Below are 21,939 nucleotides of genomic sequence, written 5' to 3' on the forward strand. Positions count from 1 at the left end.
TATATATATATATATATATATATATATATATATATATATATATATATATATATATATTTACACATTAAAAACACTTAAATAAGTATAATTTACAATAAGATAAATAAATGTACAAACGCATTAGGACGAAGTAGTCAATATATAAAGTATTTACATTTTTTAAGTGCCTCGAGGCTCTTTGGACAAATTCAAGCAAACCGGAAAACTGATGCAGTCATTTTATAAATATCAAAAGATAAGTTCATTAAAAGATACGTCCGAGCTGAAAGTTAACTTAAAATCATAAATAGTATGCATTGAAGAAAGCAAAGCATCATTGAAAGTATAGTTAGATATTAAAGGTGAGATTTGGCGATTAAAGTAAACAACACTTAGAAATATTAAGCTCAAGATATTCTATTGTTCTACTGTATTAAGTTGTGCAATAAATAATTTTGGATTTTTTAGATAAAATGACACGATTGTATTTTTGTGTTATCATTTTATGAAATAATATATATAAAGTATGGCAGAAGATCATAGATCAGAACCATGTATACATTATCTCATAAAATTATAACAAAATAAAATTATAATATATATATATATATAACGAAATAAAAAAATAAGAATAAAAATAACGCCTCTAATTTAACAAATCCAAAATTATTGCACAGGCCAATATATGTGACATTTCTATCATCTTATGTTATTTATTTTTCTAGTAAAATTCTGTGACTTTCTTATCATTATAACGCCGGTAATATATTCGATCTATATAAATATTTTTTAATTTTATTTGATCAATAACTCTCTGTATACAATCATATTTTTTGAGACATACAATATAATTCGGGTCTATTAGGTTCGAGCAACCTTGAACCATCATAACTTTTGAAAATCGATATTTTGGACGCATTTGTTGTTCAGAGATATATGAAAGTCACGGCTATAAGATAGAAACGCAAAAAATCAAAACAAGCAGATTTGTTTTGATCCGTTTTGCAAACAGACTCGCGCAACTTCGAAATTTTTCCGAACTCTTTACAAAAGTTGGTGAGCGATCGAATATTCGTTCGGGTCTCACAGACCCAACATTGTTCGCGACGGGCTGATTCATGACCTTTCAACAAAAATAAGATTTTTCCGTGTTCACAGAGAGAACGATTTGTTGAATCAAATAAACGTTTCTTTGGAATAAATAGACTTGGAATGGTCCAAACAAATTTTTTGGTTGACACAACAAAAATATTTCTTTGGAACTAAGCCGCAAATAAATATTTTCGTTGCGTCAAACAAAATTTTGTTCGATCAATCAAACAATTCGTTTGGACGAAAGAAGACCAAAGAAGTATTCATTTGATTCAACCAAATCGTTCTCTCTGTGTAAGTAAATTTCGTTTTTGAATTTCAGCCGGACAGCCAAGTGTGCGAATAATTCAGAGATCGACGAATATCGTTAAAGCCGCGCGAAACGCCATCCTGTGTGTATTACATTTTCCTCTTTCCTCGACGCGCGGTAGTAGCATTTCCTCTTGAGTTACGTGATCGAAACAACGTTTATTCGCGAGCGCGCGTCGAGAGATAACATCACTCTCGCTTCCACACATCGCGGCGGATTACTGACTGAAACGGGCGGAGCGCCGACGAAAAAAAAAAAAATAATAAAAGCACGTTCGGTACGATAATCATACATTAAACAGCGAGATAAAAGAATACAAGAGATCACGGGGTGTGTCAGACGTAGCCAGATCCTGGCCCATTCATCTGGATGAAACACCGAGCGAACGTTATCTGCCCGCGAGAACAATGCGCCTCCCCGTGCACGTGGATGCACGCGTTGCATAAACAGCATCGAGTTCGGGGCTTTCCTCTTTGAAGTGCGATAAAACGATGCGGAAAGAAGTCGATCAGACGATTCCCTAAGGATATGACGAGTGGTCTTATTTTCAACTAATCGTAATTTTTTCTTTTAAGCTTCTCTCTCTCTCTCTCTCTTTCTCTCTTTTTCTATTTCTTTTTCTCGCTCGAGATGAAAAATATTTCACCAGCGATGCGTCCACGACGTCTAATGGGGAACTCCGCTTCGCGCTCTGTACGGAACGGAATTTTTTCGCGTGTTACGGTTTGCACGCGCATAGAAAACTGTCTAAACTTAGCTCGCGACAGAAACAACAGCGTTTTCCTGTGCACGCGCGACTTTTGTTTGGCGATCGCGGCCGCGGCGAGAGACGGAAATAAGAGCCGGCGAGTTCTCGCGCGCCAATATTAGGAATGGTTAAATATTTTCGTACGGGGCACGACTTGGTTGCTACCTGACTGGCCCGGTGTGTTAATCGCCATATCAGAAACGCCTGTTCGCCGCAGGCAACGTATTGAGTTTGATTTTTGGCTGGGCGTCTTTAGGCTCGAGTTACGTGCCTCGGCCACTTTTCGCCGCGATCCCGAAAACCGGTTCAAGCTATTTGAGAAATCGCGTAAGTGTCTTTTCTAACCGTGCTCTCGTTATCGTTTCAAAATAGTGTTCGAACCCTTCGCGGTTCTGTGTCGAGACCGACGAGACTGGCGTCATATTTCATTCCGCCGATGTGCTGCGAAGCACTTCTCTCTCTGTCTCTCTTTCTGTCGCACATTGATACTATATACGGCGTAAATATTGCACTATGAGCGTGTTATTGCATCAGTTAGATACTGAAATATCGAGATAAACGTGAGAGCTACGCAATATCGCCCGGAAGTGGCCGGATTTCTACGGAGCGGCTGGAAAGAAACGCCGAAAATAGCCGCGAACTGTGAAGGGTCAACCTTTAATCGCTCTCAAAAATTGAACAGGCCGGCGTTTCTGTTTGTTCCGAGAACAAACACTTGACAAGAAAACAAAACAAAAAAAAAAAAGAATTGCTCGCGATACAAGAGAATCGATATTTTCTTGCATCATAATCGGCGATACGCGACTAATCGCACGGCGAGCGACGACCAAGGTCCAGATAAACGAGTGACATATCGCGAGAATGGTAAGACTCATTAAAGAGTAAATCGGCCAAGGTAGATCTTGCGCGTTTTACGCGTGTGCACACACGCGCGCGCGCGCGTGCATGTGCAAGGCGAAACGAATAAAGCCAATAAATTGGCCGGTGTTATGCAGATACGAGTCGACTCAGAAAACTGAGAGAAGAAGACACTTGTGTGCACGGCATGCGTACAAGCATGTGTGATCGACGATATACCACTCTGCGTTTTAAACCTGACTCGCACGGAGAGCGCAACGATGGCGCAGTAATTCATGATACCTGGGCGAGAGCAAGTGATCTGGTGTCATGGTTCTTCATGTGCAGAAATCTACAAGAGGGACAATGACACACGGATCAGCCCCTCACTTTCCTCAATGCGATAAATGTGTTTTTGCGTTTTGGGTACGTTTCGCGTTTTCGCGTATCGCGAGATTAACCAAATCGTATCTGCCTGTTAAAAATACAAATTTGCATAAATTATTATTTGCAAATGTACCACTCAAACGTTAAAAATGTTAATAGTTTATAATAAAGAACATAATAAATACAGAAGTAAAAGATTAATAAGTAAGGGGCGTAATAAGCCATATTGAACGCGAAAAGTCAAATTTTATCTTAATACTTTTTGCTTGAAGACTCAAAATAAAGACTATAAAATTGTAACGTCTAAAAGGAAGAAGACTTTCCGTATCGCTTACAGAAAAATGTGTATATATTCTTTTCACAAGAATATTATAAAACTTGATCAAACAAAAAGTTGGTTTCATTCTACGTTCTCTTAAAGTGAATCAGTGAATAGTCACTGATATCAGTTATGAGTATAGCACTGAGCACTTTCAGTGCTATATTTATAACGGCAAATCAGTGTATATTCATTGTTTTCAGTGATGTTTGACTGATTCATTTTAAGAGAACGTGGTAAGTAAACAAAATTTTTGTCTGAATTTATTATTTATAATGGACCTGTGATAGATTCGCGAATATATAAATTTATAAAATATTTGAAGTAACATTTACTTGAATGCAGTGCGTACTTCTCTATCTGTGTGTCTCAGCAACGCGGAAAGTTATTCTGAATCGCGCGCGCGCGTAAATTCAATCTTATTATTATTTTAAATTCCTATCGTATCAGAGTTGCACCGAGCGTAAATTGCACGATTATACGCGTGTTAATTGCACGAAACGACTGTTCGGCGCATAAAATTCGCTCCAGCGTCTTGGTCGCGACAACGAAATTCACGGGCGATTTTTTCCACGCGAAGCGACGATACGGTACGATTTCTTCGCGATGCGTGCACGACAATGACGATGATACCAGAACCGGCATCGATTTCGACAAATCGCGAGATAGCGGACGGTCAATCGAGTCATTCGCAGATGCTGACTCGTCCGTTGAACGCCACCTTATATCACGCGCGCAATATAGGTCGCGCACGTGCAGCGGCACGCGTTCCCCGTATTTTCCGAGGTTTACCGAATCAAAAAACAGATGAAATCATCTGTGATGCTTCACATCCCTCGCCTACGCGACTGTACGTCGAATTCTCTATGGGGTGTTTCGGACTATTCGCATTTCCGTCTATCTGCGTTTCAACCTGTTTAAACTATTGATGTGTCCCATTGACGAAAATATCAATGATCGTACCTTTCAGTATCTATGTACACCACCGACATTGTTTTCCGCACATTACCCCTTCGTTTCACCACTTTTTTTTCTTTTATAGAAAGAAAAAAAAATAATTGCAACGAGAGATAAACAGTTTAATTACTTAAAGTCGTCAATCCGTATTTATTTGGCTGGATAATCAAGATAAATTGACCAGAATGCGATCGTCACCTTTAAACGTACTCAGGGCGAGTCATACTTATATTCATATTCGTGAGACTAACCTTTGAACGAATTTCGAACGAGAGTCATGCTCATATTCGCACGAGCCGGTGCCTCGACGAGGGTTACGTCCGGCGGCTCCTCCTCCTCCCCCTCCACCTCTTCCTCCAGCTTCGGCTCCTCGACGTTGCAGGCAGGTTCCGTTCACAGGGAGGGGGGTAATCCTCGCCTCACGAGTTCGTCGTCCATTGACGTTCTAAGGCACAACGGTGCATCATGCCTGTCAACTTTTGCGTCCTCTCTGTTTCTTCCTCTGCCTTTCTCTCTCTCTTCTATTCTAACCTCAGTTTTCGCGATTACCTCAGACGCGGACGACGCGCATGCGAACGTCCCGTTTTCACTGTCTCGTCATTCGGTGATCTATCCTCCCTTTGTCGTTGCCACTTCAGCTCCACTGTGATCAATTGCGGTTCGATGTGATCGAAACGTACGGCTCATTTCATCATCGCGACGTGGCTACAACGGCACGACGAGTTGTCACGATAATGACGATGATGATGATGACGACGACGACGGCGGCGACGAGGGCGGGCGTCGCGACGCCAAGTCGAGACGACGTCGGGCGCGACGAGGCACGAGAACGCGGTGCGACCGGCACCGTCGACGGACATTAAAAGCGCGCGCGTCGCGAACCAACCGCGGCGTTGTCTTCTCGCGCGGATAACTTCAGGCCGCTGTAGCGCCGCTCTCTGTCAGCGAAATAACGTCGGACTCCTCCCGCGGTCGCGGACGGGCCGACGTATAAATGGAGCAGATGAAGGCGCGGAGGATACGCAGAGAAGAAAGAAAGGATTGACCGAGGAGAGGGAGACGAGCGCGCGGACGACGGGATGGTGAATTCCAGTCGTCGAAAAGTGCTCGTGGTGGTCCACAATGTGGTCCGCCCGTTCCGCTCCGTTTCCCACACTTCCCCTGTCCGGAGCGGATTCACAGCCGATGCGACGCCGCGACGCGACGCGACGTGACGCGACGCTACGTGATGCGATGCGAGATGTACGGATTATGCGGGACGATTCTACACGGTGGATCTTCTTTAGGAGATTCCAGATAAGACTTTCGCCGCTTCAGCCGGACTCAGGAGATCGAAAAACCTTGTAAGTGTCGATGACACATCATTGGTGATGCGTGCTGTCAATCTAACTTGCTATTCGTGTGTATCTCCCGTCCTGCTTTCGTCGCGTTCGTCGTAGTGGTTATCGTGGTATAGTCGTCGTGGAGGCGGTGTGGACGGTTAAAACGCTGCGATCACGGCCGTTATACGCCGCTCTTTTGTAAATAATCACTGCACTCGCGCGCGTACATCTCGTGAGATCGCACAGACGCGTGGAAACGACGAAAAGAGGGGGAGGAAGGGCGGGAGAAAGCGAGTGAGAGAGAGAGTGCGCGCGTGTGTGTGTGTGAGGCAGGGATAAAAAAGAGAGAGAGAGAAAGGGAGAGGCGAGACGGTGCACCGGTTTTAACCACGAGAATATCTCAAATGAGAACATACGTTTCTTTTTCTTACTCTTCTGGCGCTTCTCCTTCCGCTCCTCCTCCCACTTCTGCTCCTCCACCACCTTCGTTTTCTCGGTCAAGACACCCGCGGAAGGAAGAAAGAAAGGAGAAAGCACTATCACCATAGAATCGTGTCAGGCAACGATGACGGAAAAAAAGGACGCGAGGACGAATAAGAAACAGACAGAAGCGGTAAGTAAGAGAAGAATTGGAAAAAAGCGAAAGAGAGCAAGAGGTGGACGCGACGCGACGCGTCAGGGCATAGCAAAGACGGAGAGACAGACAGTGCGGGTAAGGCAGAAACGTTCAATGCGTTACTAGCAGCTTCGCGCTGAGCAGCGGGCGAGAGAAGCACCGGTAAAACACGGTTCCCTAACTAACACACACGGAGACAGATCGGGGACTGCTTTGGAGTTTACTATAGGATGGGACGGATGGTGATGGCGGCTACGTAGCCCTAGCAGCCACCGCCCCCATACTGTTTCTCTCTTTCTCTCGAGCGTGCGCGACGGTGTCCCTCTCCCGTTTCGCCCTGCCATCACCTAGCGCGGAGTCGATCTCCCGCTCCGACTTCGAAATCGCTCTCCCCCGCTCCGCCGGTATCCGACGATGGACACGCTGGAGCCCCCTCTGCCCCCGCCGCTGTTTTACTCCCCCCACTCCCACGACTACTACCGGCCGATGAAACCTCTCCTCTATGTCCTCCTCTCCACCCACGGCGATGCCACCACCGCCACCGCGCTATTTCTCCCCTCCTCGTTTTCGTGCTCACCCCTCGTCTCTTACGCGCCCTCGCCCGTCCTGGGGCCGCGAGATGTTATCCTCGAGCGATTCGTGCGTGTGCTATGTATCCGTCTGTCCGTGCCGTGCCGTCGCCATATCCCCTACCTGCGTCGCGCGTCTCGCCGCGTCACGTCGGCATGTGCGTCGGCCGCAATCAAGATCCAGGACCGTAGCTTTCGTCAGGGTACGCCCTGCTTCAATTTATACGATGCTAAAGGTAATTGTACTTTCTTCGCTCTTCTGTGACACGGAAATGCTGTAATGATATGTACGCCTTTCAAGTTTTTATGCCGACCTCTCAAGACAGAGGAACATACTTTCCTCTTTTCCGTTTCTTTCGGAATGTAAGTATTTACATAGGACAACCTGTACGATAGTTGATCAAAATTGTATCAAATCGACGATATCCGTTCTTTTTGCTCAGGAAATACGTTCGAAATTGATACTTTGTTATTACTTTATATGTAACCTATTAGAATTGTATACGATTATCGCTCTTTCACAATCGTTCTCAAAACGAGAGCTGTCGGTACCTAGCGAGATGATTGTAGGATCGAAATGACCGGGTCGAAGGAAGGTGGAGCAGATTTATACGTATCTGTGGTAGTGACACGTTCACGGATATATCGACAAAGCGACTCCTTATCGCGACGCGCTGGTTAACCGGAAACCACGGTATCTTTGGCTCACTGGTACGCGGACGTTGTTGCCCCGTTCTTTATCTGACAAGTGGAAGGATGCGCGCCTAGTATGGAGATGCGTGTGGTATGGTCGTTTCCTTTAAAACGGTGATGGCTCTCCGTCTCGAGGGCCAGCCCAGCAGGGAGAAAATGGTGCGTGGTATCTCGAAAGGGAGGGAACTCTGAGCTAACCTGCGAGCTATCACGGGGAATGGAACAGAAGCTGCTTTCTTCGTCATTTGACGCGGCGGTTCTATCACGAACCGAATGTCCCCGATGTTTTTTTTAAACCATATCCGGTACTGATGATATATCATTATACTGATGACTGCATTCCGTTGCCTTTGAAAATTACTAACAAGGTATCATATTTTTTTTCAGGACTCCCTTTTTAAGTTGATAAGAGCAGCTACGCGAGCGTTAGTCGCTCCACTTGCACCGGCGCGGCATTTAGATTAAATTGTTCTTTCTCTTTCTCGCATGCGATTTCGCGATACATTGCAAAATGCAGAATTGATTTTTCCCAAATATGTATACAATGCGCATGGCACGTTTAACGAGGTTAAACGTGAAACGTTAATTAAACGCGGTGAGGACGAGGCAACGAGCGCGATAACGTTCGCGCTCGCGGTTATCTGCATTTAATTCCCTTGACTTTTCACCGCTGCAGAGTACGCGATATGTTTGTGGTATAGACGGGGTTTTCCTACTCAACTCCGTAATGTGTAATGCGTAGACATATCGATTTCCGCGATATATTCCTATTTTTTGAAAATATTTATTTTTCTCTTTAAAAACAGAGCTAGAGTAGAAATGTTATTGACGTTTTCTCTCTTTTTTTAATTAATTTTTTTCATCAGCCAATACAATAAAATAAGAATCTTGCTTATATCTCGGCTCGGAATATTTCGATTGTGGAAACGCACTTCTTCTTATATCGTAATTTTTATGTCGTTTTGTCTGGTCGAGTAATTTTTTCTCGTTTAGATTTCTTCTTTTTGTCGTTTCAAGTCCTCACATTAGCAGGCTTCTGGATATTCGCCGCGGTCATCTTGAGATTTATGATGTCACAAGCGAGAAAATACGCCCCAAAATGTTGGCAAAATATGTAGAAACAAAAATAATCTGAATTTTGGGCGTGTGTTTTCCCATTTCTGACATCATCAGTCAAGAGTTACGCGGCGAGTACCCAGAAGTAGCCTTAACGGTTCGACGTGACGGAAACGAAGATCCTCGATATTGTACGACGAGCGTTTCAAGATAATTTCCGTGCCGTCTCATTTTTATCTCGCGACGTTGAAATATTCTCCTCGATGAAATATTCACAGGTTAAGACGTACACGATTTTTTGCTCGGCGTGTCGAGGCTAGATCGGTATGTGCCTCGAGCTTTCATCACACTCACACTACCGTTCCATATCAGCCGGCCAAGTTGACGTAGTTAATCAATTGGCGGACCGAGCGTTTCTTAGTCACGGGATCTTCCAAATTCAGCGGTCGAAATCAATGTGACGAATCCGTTTCCCTCTTGACGCCTCTCTTCTTTCACGGATCCCTTTCATTCTCTCTCTCTCTTCTGTTTCTCTCGTCTTTCCACGAGCACGCCCGCTCCTCCTCATCGTGTACGCGTCATCACGTTGAAGGCAGAGAGACCGGCGACGTGGTGTAGCAGCACTGTCCGCTACTATTATTAGTGTGCAGCTGCCTGCGAATTACTGAATGAAAACGAAGGACCGCCTCGGAACAATGTTTAAGAGAAAGGAAGAAAGAAGAGAACAGAAAAGAGGAGAGAGAGAGAGAGAGAGAGATAGAGAGAGAGAGAGAGAGAGAGAGAGAGAGATATGCCTCTTGGAACACAAGAGCGAATGCCACCGTTAAACAACAGGCGTTGTCGGGTAATGATCGTAATCAGAGACGAACTGTTGTTGAGTGCGCAGACACATTTTAAATTAATCGGTTTTCACTGCGCAGCTCAACTCTTCCTCGATGGATCCTTTTCTAACGTGTCGATTCAAGATAGATAATTAACTTTTATCATTTATATAAAAGTAAAAACTAATTATACGTTTGTGAGAGACCAAGCGATTCGACTATTCCTAGACATTCCGTACTTTAATGTTCATTCACTGTTCAATTTCTTTTTCAATTTTCCCTCTTTTCATTTTTTTTATTCTGTGTCGTGCTTTACCTCTAACACACATCGTATTATTTCTTAACATTGTATTGCTTTGACATACGTGTTATCGCGCGATTGCGCCGATCACCCGCGTCCGATTTGTAGTTGCGAGGGCATCGCTTCGAGGCGAGATGGTCTGCGGAAGATCAACGCGAAGTGCGTTGCCGCGCCGAGCCGTCATGCTTGTCGGCGACGGTAACGAACGAACGTATAAACGAAAACGTATGACACTTCCTCCTGCGTCATATTTTTTGTGTCGGTATGTTAAACGAGAGGCGTCGAGAGGCGAGTACGATCGCACGATAAGCACCAAACAGCAGTGGGAGCTGTGACGAGAGCGGAGCAGAGAGTAAACCGCTTTCTATTCGGCCAGTACTGGCAATTAGAGCCAATAGTGCCGTACCCCTTCTCATTCCCTCTTCGACCCGTCTCGTCTTTAATCACGCTGCTCTCGAGGTGTTGAATTTCTTGGTACGATGTTAATCTTCCCCTTTCTGTTAACGACGCCCGTCATCGTCGAGGCGTCTTGATGAGTAACGCCGACTGGTCGGCTGGACTTAAACGCGATTTAAGCGCGTTGCGATCGATAATACTGCTAGAGAGAGAAAGAGAGAGAGGCTATCATATAATATAAATTTAGCCGTGCGTTAGTGTGTACCAGATGTGGCTGTGATATATATATATATATATATATATATATATATATATATATATATATATATAGAGAGAGAGAGAGAGAAAATAGCATTAATAAAAAATGTCCCCCCCCGAAAAATAGTTTGTTCGTTTTTTAACTCCAAGGCAGTTGAAAGCTATAATACATTGTACAATTTGAATATTTTAGATTGTTCAATCATCACGGATGCTAAGTTCTTGAGAGAGAACGTGATTGGAAGCTAGAAAGATTGCTTAATACAAAGGAGGACGAAAGGCCTTTTAACCAGCGTTAACATTGACCAACATTTGCACGATAAAGATAAGAAGCTCAATAATAATTAAGATGAAGTAACGAGCCTGCGTATCGATGAGCATTTTGATAGCACGACTACTAGTAATTCACATCGCCATCATCGGTAACTAGTATTAGTGCTACCGATAGCAATAACAGCTATCAACTATCATGTCAGTCCCATGTCTATGGGGATGCGCGCGGATGATACGTTACTGTTTGATCTCCGGCGCGTCGCGGTCCAGACGCGACGCGGAGATCACCGAACACGCTCGAAGCGTACCGAGCTCGGCGGGGAAAAATAGGAGCGGCGCGAAGTGGGAAGGATCTCCCTTCCTCCCCCCGGTACAGTAGCATTCGCTATCGCACGTGGAGGGGAATTCCCCCTGGTCGGTGCCGCGGTGGCCACTCTGTGTCCCTTTTTGTTGCCGCCCATTAGGCGCCACCGCAGCGTGATTCGCAACTGTGTTTCTTTATCTTCGGCCGTAGCCGAGACGAGTTCCTGCGTACTTCTTTTCCTCTCTCTATATCGTTGTTCTCCGTCGTTCCTTCGGCTTCATCTACCTCTCCCTCTTATTGTCTACCTTCGTCTCCGTCCCGCTGCTCGTCGATCCCGTGACTCCTCTCTTTTCTATCTCTTTCTCCCACTTCTGTCTTCTCGTCCCCTCCTCTGTCTTTCTCTCTCTGTCGCGCGCGCTTTTCTTCACAAGATGAGACAATGATCGCGTGAATCAGCGACCATAGGTATGACAACTTTCCCGTGTTTGCACGCGAAGATAAATTGCTCCGCGATGCGCTTCGCTCCGCTTCGCGGTTTAAAGTCCTTGGAAAATACACTTTACTGTGGGTACTTTGTACAGCTGCGCGCACAAAGTATCGCACGCGCTATTCTCCCTGATAACGCGAGCTCCCCTTTGTGCTACCGATCACTCGACTTTGTTTCTTCACCTTGCTTACTATTGCTTCTTCTTTCAGTCTGGACAATGGCCTCGTGCGGCTGATGACGGTCACTGACGACGAAGAGAGATCAATGACTTGTGCAAAGAAATCCGAAGACTTATAACGTCCTTTTTTCGTTCTTGCATTAGAGAATTTTCGGCTGAGAATATAATATCATTCAGGCGGATGTAGGATGATCACGAAGCATTCATCCCCTATTTGTTTTCCAGCATGAAAAAGAACTAAACAGATTAAGATTATCAAAAAGGAATAGATTCCGAATTGGTATGTGTGTGTTCTCTTAAAATACATTAATTTTTCTTTCCTTAGAATTAGTTTGAAAGATTGTAGATCCAACTGCAAGCATTGTTTTGCATTGGATTTGTCTTCTTTGCTTTTTTTCTACTTCAGTATTCGTCCTCGTGTCGGTATGCTCGTTAAGATTACGGGGATTATATGAAAAATATATTCTTGGACCATCCCTCGATAGGCGCAATTCCTCGGAGAGAACCTTTATCGTTCCTACATTTTTTTTACGGCTCGAATTTCAACGTATCTCATGACTTAGCCTTGCCCGCTTCCGGTTACCTAGACACAGTAAATGTGAAGTTTTACGTCTGTCGGAGTGAATGGCTCGTGGAGTTCGTGTGACCTGGCCGACGTCAGGGAACAGAAAGCTCAGGCCAAGGGGCCCTAGGTGGACAAAAACTTACCTCTTAACAACTGCATACCGTCAACATGTGTGCCGCACTTGCGTTCCCTCTTCTAGTTCTCTTTCTCTTCTTCTCTTGTATCATCAACATTGCGTCCTTATTCGTCCTTAGCCGCGCTGACGTTCTTCTGAGCGCTGTTGCGACAGTGTTCTGTATATAGTTTTTTCTCTCTTTTTGTCTCCTTAAGATAGTATTTGTTTCAAGAGATCAGGTAGAATATGTGGTGGATCTTTAAATCAAGTTGGAAATATTAAATATTATTTTTCATGTTGCTGTATTTGAAACAAGGCTATACTTGTAATTCAATAATGAAAAATTTGAGAATGTCAAAAACTGGTGGTTCAACGTCTCGATGAAAATCAATGATAAATACTAAAGATCGTCGTTGTTTATTGCTGTAGCTTTATCGTACAAATAACGTGGAACGTGTTAAGGAACATATAGATCGGTCCACAGGTTTCCTGCGTATTCCGTTATCAGCCAAAGGTTTAGATTACGCGCCACATTACTCATTACAGCGGAATATATGACTATAAAAATAAACGGCAGTCAAAGCCAATATCTCACTCCATGACAACACTCGGAAGACAAACAGAAATCTGAACTCGCGTACGCGTTTTCTCGATCGTAACAAATATTTGCCGCTTGACCCCGACAGGGAGGGAAAGGTGAAGAGGATAGGAGAGTAGAGAAAGAGACAGGAGTATATTATATCTAATGGTTAACTTCGATCGTGTGTGGGCACAACTCACTGGACTTAGTATGATATTTGCTTCCGTGTGATATATATATATATATGTTGTACAGTTCATCACATGAGAGAGTTATCTATACAACTAAAAGCAAAATTATTTGGAAAAAACACGAATATAGGTTTAAGTAAAATTATTGAAGATAACCCGATAGATATACCTTCGTTTATTGAGCTTTGAATATAATTATTGAGCTTAACTTTAAGTTTTGACCTTGAAATTCGTTCAAATTTGAAAATACAGCTATTTTAGCGTAAATATACATTTTCTTTGTAGTTTTTTTCTTCATAATTGATTATCGATTAGATTTTTATTTTAATCTGACAATCAGTCTTTCTCAATATTATAGAACTTGATTATACACTATTATAGAACTTAATAATTAAAGGCAAATATTACCTAATTTTTAACGCTCTCTTTTGATTTGTAGCTTAAAATGAAACATGCTAGAGAAATATTACTTATATGTTTATGTCTTTCTGTCGTTAACAGGAGCAACAGTGAATAAGTCACTTTGTAAACCAATTTTCATCGCGTTGTGAGAGAGCGATTTTAACTTGGTGTGAAATTATGGCAGAGAGGGCGGTACGCCGTTGTATACATGAGTTCCCGATGTTCTCGTTTGCGCGGTCTTTTTTTCCTTTTCGCCATCCTTGCGCGATGACGTTTCCCCCGAAAGAGAGATAAACTCTCGACGACGCGTGATATCACAGTCGCGTGATTTTTTGCTGTCAAAGGTAACGTTTCGAGTATTGCTTCTGCGCTTGCTCAACGTACCTCGAAAATGCTGCTTATCGACGAATGTTGGTCCAGCGCGACTCGGAAATATATATACGCTGGATAATGTTTGAGGCTGGTATGTCTGACTGTAGCCACATACTGATTTACCATATATAAATTGTCAAATATATGTAAAGGCTCTTGTAGGCTTCTCTCTTCTCATGTTACACATAAATTGTATATAATCATGTACTTCATGTACTTTCTTCGTGTTACACATAAACTTCTTTCTTGCATTACATGCTGAACTAAATTAGTTTCTCTCTTCGTATATCATCATTTGTGTTTAATAGTACAGATTAGTAAAATAAATTGCAAATTTGACGAGAGGTCGTTTTACGAACTTTCCATCTCTCTCACTTTTATCTCCCTCTAGAATATATAAACCTAATAGAATATTTTGCATAATTCTTCATATTAAAACTGCATCACGCTTATATTTATGATCGCGACATTTTGTGCAGGAAGGTCCTTGATATTCGACACGGTACACAAGACTGTTTTAAACAATAGCACTGCTAATCAGGGTGCGGAGAAAGGTGAGCTTGAATGGATACGTTTAGCCGTAAGGAATGACCCTCTGCAGGGAACGTCTACCTATAGATTCTGCGTACAGACGGGTAGAGCAATACATGCCATATGGCAAGGGCCTGCGGCAGTATGGTTACCGTTCCTGATCCCTTTAGCGAACTTTTGATAACTTGACGAGGTACGTACGAATCGAAGTACCACGCATTCGTGAAACCTCCCCCATCACTCCCCGCCCGCCTGCTCTCCCCTAGGAAAACGATTCTGCAAAAACGTGCCGGCACGAGATCGCGCACGTGAGTCATCGATATATTCGCTGAACGCTGTGCGACCGTCGTTCCCACGACGGTGTTCTCTCTGTGAAAGAAACACTGGTGTCTGGTACCCTTCCCTGCGAAAAACAAAGATTAACTTTGAGTCATTCGGGTAGAAAGATCTCTGTGTTGTTCCGCTGGTGTCACATGTGAGATAGTTCGGAGTGAAGATTATCAGGCGATAATAATGGTCTTTGAGTCATTATTATGTCGAGATAGTCAAAAGTACGTTATTAGAAGATTAGAATGATTAGAATGATGCGATCTATATTTGGAACTTTTGACAGAGAGACACGGTGAGAACGACGAGATAAACCGACATCCTCCTTTTCCTCTGGCTGTTTCCGATAATTGTTCCATTTTTTACATTTTATGAGAAATTTCCAATTCGTTCGAAGAGGGAAGCCGACGGAGAGAGCGGGAGTGAGAAGCCAGGGTTGGGGCGTTTGTCTCACGAAATTACTGGTTTGACGTGTTGCCGCGGAATTATGCAACGCCGGCGCAGGATGTAATCCGGTTTGAATTAATTGAAAAGAGCCGCACGTGTACGCGAGCCGATAGCCATAAATCTGTCGTTCGGCGCGTACGAATCGTGGACGTAGGGCGTGTTTTATCGCGAGCGACAGGCATCGCGGGATAGGTCCTCCGTTAATACGTGACGAATCGCGGGTACGCGTATCGCGATAAATTTCGATTCCGCCGACGCGACGCTCACGACGATTGTGCTCGCGCGTTGTTTGCGGAATGATTGCGACGAGCTTGCCGTAATAACAAGCGCGTTGTAGACAGCGTTTTTATACAAACTCCGGGATTGTGTCGAGTGATTCAATGATAAAGAAAAAGATTGAACGCGCATATACACACACATACATACGTCTGTCTAGCGCGAAACTTTCTTTTTTCATTCATAAACGATTGTGAAAGCGCGCAAATGTAGACGATTAATTCTGATCTCTCTATCAAAGTTTCAGCGGACTATATCTGAATGTTGGAATGCGAAATATTAAAAACTTCGTCGATACGTACGGCTAAATCCACCGGGTATACCGTTTTAACCGAATCAATTACGTCACCGTCGTTAATTACGCGGTATTGGCGAATTTTCGTTTACCATATTAACGTGATCGGTGTAATTACGTCGAATCGATTCGTCGACGGAGTCTCTTTCTCTCTCTCTCGATGGCGGCGGACACTGCAATGTCTGCGACGCCAGTGTCCTTTCTTCTGGTTTCAATCAACACCGAGGATTTATCGTGGCACGAGGGTACGACTCTCGCTGTGCGACTCATCTGACATGTTCCAGATAACGAGATGCGAACACGCGTGCATATTATAGCACGAGCGCCGAGGCGCGTAGTACGCCGTAGAAGTATGTAAATACGGAGCGTTTAAGCGCGAGTGAATTAAGTCCGTGATTTTTCAGGATTCGATCTAAATCAGTGTCTCGGGGGAAAAAGAGTCGGCGTTCGTCTCTCCCGGTGATCAAAAGCGTAAAAGCGTCTCTGAGCGTGAACGTTGTAAACTCGAGGAATTCCTCGGGCTCGACGGCTCGGTTTATCGTTTTTAGCGATATGCTATTATCGCGAATTTAATATCGCGGATAACCGTTCGCTCACTCGCTTGCAGTGAACGGCCTTTGCCCCGGAAATCCACACAGGTATACGCCGGCGTTGTAAGAGGTGGAATTTAAAGGGATTCAGCGGTTATGCATTCTGGGAAGGTGTGCACTGCGAAATGCAGCCGCGGTGCCGATGGATATTGGATGTGGATGATGGGGTAGCCGCGCCGGGGTACGCGCACGTAGCGGCTGTGGGGTAGCAAAGCTAAGCCAGTAATGCAATAACTTGAATAGAGGGGCACGCAGGCGGAAAGAACATAACCTACCCCTCCGAGCCTCCCTTTCGCCGTCTCTACTTCTCTCTTTCTTTATCGTTTGTCTTTTCCCTTTCTCTCTTTCTCCCTCGTTCTTTTTGGAGCACATGGGTACATACGAATCTGCGCACGTATAACTACTAGCACGGTGCACGAAACGTGGATCGAGGGTGGCTGTGGGGGTCTTCACCCTGACTGAGAAGGTACCCCACGTACAGTCGGTCACGTTAAAAGGCTTTTAGTACTCACTCGTTCGCCGTTATTGAATCCCAAGCCGCGGAGGGCTGAGTAATAACTGAGGAATCGCACCGGTGTGTTGGCTAGGTGCATCACCGCGTCCTTACCATTTTGACTCGCGCGAAGATCGAGGTCGAATCTCTCGCGGACGGGTTGAGATCAGACTCGTGCTGGAAAGATCAAATACAGATCGTTACAAATAAAAAAAGGCCATCTCTTGCGCCAATGTCGTATACAAAGTTGTTTGTCAGTCAATTTCCAGTTACAGATCGCAATAATCGCAATAGTTTATCTCAAAAACGCCACGACAGGATTGAGACGGCACGATAGGGTTGAGACGGTACGATAAACTGCGGGTATTTTACACTCAACACGTGAGACATTTTATCGCTCACTGCATTCGACGTACGTTACATTGCCGGATTACAAAGACTCCCTAATGAAACTCCGAATTAGTGACGCGATTGACTGTACCTGTACCGCAGGAGGGTGATCCCGAGTTAAACTCGACGACTTGGACGTCCGCGCGCGCGCGCCCGCGCGTGCAGGGAAGAGGGGGTGGACTGAGAGCGGAGGGTGGTCGATGCTCTCCCGGTCAAATACAGGGGAAAAAGACAGGGCGAGCGAGTGAATGAATGGCTTCCAATCTGTTCCATCCCTTTGTTGGAGCGGCTCGTGCCGCGTGTGCAAATCTACCCCTGTCTCACCGCGCTACCTACCTCCCCTTTCTGATCCCCTGGTCACCCTTGCGAATCCTATCCTTGCGCACACGCCTCACACCTGAGCACAATGGGCGGCCGATTTCGTTCTCTCTTTGCCCCCTCATCTCTCCCCCTGCCTTCTACTTTCTCACATTTAAACACCGACGTGCCGAGTTCTGTACATGTCCGCACGTATTTCGTCTTCGTTCCTCGATTTTCTCTTCGTTCTCCGCTTTCCACGTTCTTTCATTCGCGCGTGCACGTCATGCGAGTCTCGTTACAAGACTATCGGCATGCCAGAGCTGTGAAGCGGAAGTAGAATGTACATTCTTAGGTTTGTATATAGATGTTGTAATAACCGCGAATCGTCGACAGTTAATCCGGGCGTTATCGATGGATTTCTATCGCTCTTCACAAACTTCGGGAATTTTTTTTCAAGAAAGAGGCGCAATTGTCTACCAAGCGTAAATTAATATTGGTCTATTGGTCAGATTTATTAGACTTAGATGTATTTAATGTGGCTTCGAAATATCTCTTTTTTTTTATCTTCCGTATTATTCCGTCGTCATGGTTCCGTATCTCGAACGGAAAGAGAAATTTGAACGTGCCTCTACGTTTACTTAAAGTAAACGCTTATCTCAATGTGCTTCGTATGATCGTATATTCTCGTAGGAATCGTCGGAGCAACTTCGTATAAGCTCAACCACCATAATCGTGAACTTATCGTCGATCTCAATTTCGGTAGCTCGCTCATCTCATGATTCATAAATTTCGACGTATGTGGGCCCACGTGTACCTGATCAAAGGTTATTTAGTTCCCCTGCGCCTGTGTATTACCTTAACAGCTCGTAGGTGCGCACGAATGATCGTTAACGAACATGCGGGCACCGCGGTGGGAATTCCACTCAATTTAAGTGTAATTGTTTAATTGAGGATCCTCGCCGAGGCGCTCGCCGTATAAATTGGTCGTTTACGATTCTGTTCTCCCGTCGTGCGTTTTCGAAAGTCTCACAGTAACAGCGCAGACACAACGATTGAGATCTCGCATTATCTATCTTACACAATTTCTTATTTTTTTCTTTTTATCGTTATACTGTTAACACGCGTTTTTATAAATGAGTTATACACTATATTGATTAATATTAACTGTAAATTAATATTGATAACAACTATATTGACAATAATATAGAAGATGCTTCCCCTTATGTCAATTAATACTTTCATTGATGAATGAAATGTACGATTGAGTTCTTGGAAAATGTTTTGATTCCAGAGATAATTTATGAATTCTAAGTCCTGTATTAAAAGTTATTACTTAAAATTCTTTTCAATTGAGATATACTCAGGTCTGAATTTTTCACTTGAATCGCAATTGAAAATATAAATGTCATATATATCATACTTCAACTGAAAAATTTGAATCTAACGTTAAATAAAAATCTGAGCATCTTACACGAGATAAGTTTCAGATGAGAACTATCAATACGGGTCTAAAGCCCACATTAATAGTTGCTACTTGAAACTTGTTCCATGGGAGATACTCAGGTTTGAATTTAGAGTTTTTTATTTGAATCATATAATATATATGTGTGATAATACTTTTGTAAGCATGATTCGACTGAAAAACTCACGTTTAACTCTAAATTAAAATCTCAGTATCTCACTCTAGACAAATTTTAAACATCATCTATTAATACGGGGCTAATATTCATAGAATTGGAAGCCAAAGAGATAAGTTAGATATAGATCTTTTCTCTTTCAAAGTGCAAATAACATCATAAATTTATTTCTACCGATCTTGTAAGAAGTAAACTGCCACGGTACCGCTAACGTACATATCCCAGTCACCCTCCGATATTACAACCGCTGTAGTTTTGTAAAACGGTTTTCAGATAGCATCTGCGTCTGGATACGAGCATCCCTGGAAGAGAAATCGCGATAAGACGGAAACGGCACGGCGGAGTGGTCGAGTCTACGCGCAGAGTCCGATCGCGGAGAGAGAAACGACGTAATATATATTTCACGACGAAATCGTTTCCACGATCGCTACTGGAAGGATATAGCGCGGCGGGGTGAAAATCGTGCCACGTGGCCCGCGGGTACTTCAGAAACAGGGGGAAACTCGGACCGTATTACTGGCCCCGGCCCTGGCGAACGTGAGTTACCTTTACTGCGTTTGCTATTCTCCATTGTGCATGACTACGATACGGGACCGTGCAGGGGAGGCTGCGAGAGAGATCGCATGAGTCATACCGAGTCGAGCTTCGCGTACATTGGCGTAGAACGTCCTCTCGATGGGTGTGCTGCTTTCCGAAACGTCATCCTTCCTCGTACGAAAAATCGATTCTAATCGAGAAACAATATTCGCATTAATATGCTACAAGCGAATCGTTTTGAATATAAACAATACTGAAAAATAATTGTGTTCACTTTAAGAGTGAAACGTTTGACATAACTTTTATAATAGAGGCATTTTTATATCATAGAACGTAAGAGAGGCAATGTTCTGATTGAGCAATGCTTATAATTAATCTGATTCTCTTTTACTTTTTTAAGGTGCCATGCAGTAAACATATTCAACTTGGCAAGAGGAACGTATACCGGATATATTCGGACATACGAGGAAGCCGGTTTAAGCGTGCCCGAATAGTCCGAAGATAAAATCGCTCGAATTATCAGTACGAACAGACGCGATGAAGAAAAGTCCATCGCGTCGTGTCGCGTACCTACGTCACTGCGCTCGGTCAATGCATCAATCCGGCCTGCATCTGTATGTATTTACGCTAGACTGGCGGAGGCAGGAGGAAGAGGAGGAGAAGCAGGAGAGCAGCAAGGGGGAAACCCCTATGTGACATCATCCCCCACACACGCTCGCCTGGCCGCTTCGTCTCGCTGGCTGACTTCTGTCGCCTAACTCCAAAACACCCCTGGACCCTGCCACCTCCCTTTACCTTTAATCTTTATCAATCCATCCAGCCGAGGCCGAATCGAAAGCACGAACGTGCACGCACGGGAGACACAACGATGTGCGGACGCCACCGCGCATTATTCACGGCCGATAGCGCCTTCACCCTCGCCACGTCCACCTCTTTCACTGAGTTCCACCCTCCTCACCTCTGTTCTTCCATTCCGCGAGCCCTTCGTAGTTCCCTGAACTTCGCGCCCTAAACATCTCCTTTTCGACTTTTGTTCTTCACGAGAACAGCTTAAATTGCTAATTGAGTCAATACTTTCTCAATTTTTGCCGTCAACATTCTCATCTTCTTGAATAATTGTTAATTGACACAAGAACAAGTGATCGACAATATTGATATCGGAGTAGACAGTACTAACTTAGCCTGTTCTTTTTCACTGCACTAGTTTTTCTTTCTTCTCAGCCATATACCTGTTTCTTTTCAACTTCTTTCTTCTCAGCCATATACCTGTTTCTTTTCAAGTTCCACAAATGTACACTGGTTCAATAAAAAAGAACAGACTTAGTAAGTAGCCTCGTAACCCAGTAGCCACTAATCAGAAGTAGCATTACATCAATGTTATAACCCCCAATATTGTAACTGTTACAACATATTATATAGCATTTATATTATTGAGAAAAAATAAAATTGATGTAACGTTACTGTTGGTTTTTGTTTACTGAAAAGTGTCTTTTTTTCTTTTTAGATTAATATTTATATAAGTTAATATTTTTCTGGAATAATTGTGCAGTTATAAATGATCAGGTTATTTTTATGTTAATAATTGTTTGTTAGTTTAATATCTATTATAAACATGTATTATCGATTATGTTATACATATAGTGCATATATTTTTATTTAACATTAGCACTTTATATACATATTATACGTACCTAATTAAAATTGAGCTCAATAAAAGTTGGTCTTGGTTCAATTCTCGAAAAAATCATGTGAATTAGTGAATCTAATTAATATTTTTGTAATACAATTCCCAGTAAATACAACTTTTTTTTCAACACACTTAGTCAATGTACAAAGTTATGCCCTAATAAAAGAAAATAGAGTATTTTTTATAAAATAAAAACTATAATACGCAATATCCACGCACTTACTAGAAAAGACTAACCTGATTGCCTTCTCAAATATAACGCGACATCTTACGGCGCTTAAGTAAAATAAAAGTCACACCT

The 21,939-nt window shown here is 43.5% G+C and overlaps 2 long non-coding RNA genes across 13 annotated transcripts in view; one reads left to right on the forward strand and one right to left on the reverse strand.

Annotated features, from left to right (window-relative positions):
- Nucleotides 1–21,411, forward strand: part of LOC116848414 — a 22,364-nt gene extending 953 nt beyond the window's left edge. For 2 of the 5 annotated variants that reach the window (XR_004378957.1, XR_004378960.1), the window contains exons 2-8: nucleotides 165–341; nucleotides 1,394–1,938; nucleotides 10,855–11,083; nucleotides 11,935–12,183; nucleotides 14,608–14,852; nucleotides 19,688–19,951; nucleotides 20,352–21,411. This is a non-coding gene — a long non-coding RNA (uncharacterized LOC116848414). Of the gene's footprint in view, nucleotides 1–164; nucleotides 342–1,393; nucleotides 1,939–6,419; nucleotides 6,565–7,008; nucleotides 7,373–10,854; nucleotides 11,084–11,934; nucleotides 12,184–14,607; nucleotides 14,853–19,687; nucleotides 19,952–20,351 lie in introns of those variants that run through there. The other 3 variants (XR_004378959.1, XR_004378958.1, XR_004378956.1) reach the window with 3 other exon arrangements.
- On the reverse strand, nucleotides 12,183–21,863 carry LOC116848425. Of its 8 annotated transcripts, none has more exons than XR_004378970.1 (6): nucleotides 21,643–21,863; nucleotides 20,522–21,247; nucleotides 19,961–20,141; nucleotides 19,589–19,716; nucleotides 12,612–17,264; nucleotides 12,183–12,486 (listed from the first exon to the last, which is right to left on the reverse strand). It is a non-coding gene; the product is annotated as an uncharacterized LOC116848425 (long non-coding RNA). The 8 variants fall into 8 exon arrangements; XR_004378968.1 differs by having other exon boundaries at nucleotides 12,612–18,097; XR_004378962.1 differs by having other exon boundaries at nucleotides 17,814–19,716.
- Between the last annotated feature and the right edge of the window lie 76 nt (nucleotides 21,864–21,939).

Source organism: Odontomachus brunneus, unplaced genomic scaffold (genome assembly GCF_010583005.1).
Source record: "Odontomachus brunneus isolate Ranch 3 - 2012 unplaced genomic scaffold, Obru_v1 Obru_scaffold_005, whole genome shotgun sequence".
NCBI lineage: Eukaryota > Metazoa > Arthropoda > Insecta > Hymenoptera > Formicidae > Odontomachus > Odontomachus brunneus.